Source organism: Periplaneta americana, chromosome 1, assembly GCF_040183065.1.
Source record: "Periplaneta americana isolate PAMFEO1 chromosome 1, P.americana_PAMFEO1_priV1, whole genome shotgun sequence".
Classification (NCBI taxonomy): Eukaryota; Metazoa; Arthropoda; class Insecta; order Blattodea; family Blattidae; genus Periplaneta; species Periplaneta americana.
Genome location: NC_091117.1, coordinates 90,945,591 through 90,946,256, shown reverse-complemented (window position 1 = coordinate 90,946,256; position 666 = coordinate 90,945,591). Strand labels below are relative to the sequence as shown.

Below are 666 nucleotides of genomic sequence, written 5' to 3'. Positions count from 1 at the left end.
TTACTCTTCCAATTTCCTTAATCATCATTAGTTTTGTAATGTAGAAATAATTTGTTTAAAAGCATAGTTATATATAGAGCATTCATGCAGACCAGTTCCAGTCCAGCCTTTACCTAACAGAATCTGTTGGCATGTGGTAAATGATCATATGCCAGCTTACAGACAGGTTCATTCACTCTTCCATATGCAGACTGGTCCCACTTCACCCTCTACCGCTTAGCTTCCTCAGGATGGGGACTCCATACTACTCATATAAATCAACGGAACGTGACTACCTAGGACCAGTCTGTATAGGAACAAACTGTATAAATGAACACAGTAGCCATAGAGAGTTTGATTTATTTTTCATCTCATTTATTATATTCCATATATCTTACATCAGTACTGTGGCTTTAAAATATGGAACAAATAAAAAATTATACAAAAATGTAATATAATACATAATTAGTAATATGTACAGTTCCAGGAAAAAAAATGACCTGCTTAATTTTCCTAAGTTCCAGATACAACACATTGTGCATGTGCAGGAAATAAGTGTCTGTAAATATGCTACTTGTTGTGGACGATCATGCGAAACTTGTCTATATACAAGTGGACTTTCATCAAGACTCGGGTCATAATTTTTGTGGAATTGTATATACTAAATAGATTAATTTAATTTCCAAG

At 33.9% G+C, this 666-nt stretch overlaps 1 protein-coding gene across 4 annotated transcripts in view; it reads left to right on the top strand.

Moving 5' to 3' along the window:
• The window catches only part of LOC138698097 (ankyrin repeat domain-containing protein 27-like), a 90,725-nt gene that overhangs the window by 62,192 nt on the left and 27,867 nt on the right, over window positions 1-666 (top strand). The gene's annotated exons all lie outside the window — the stretch shown is intronic.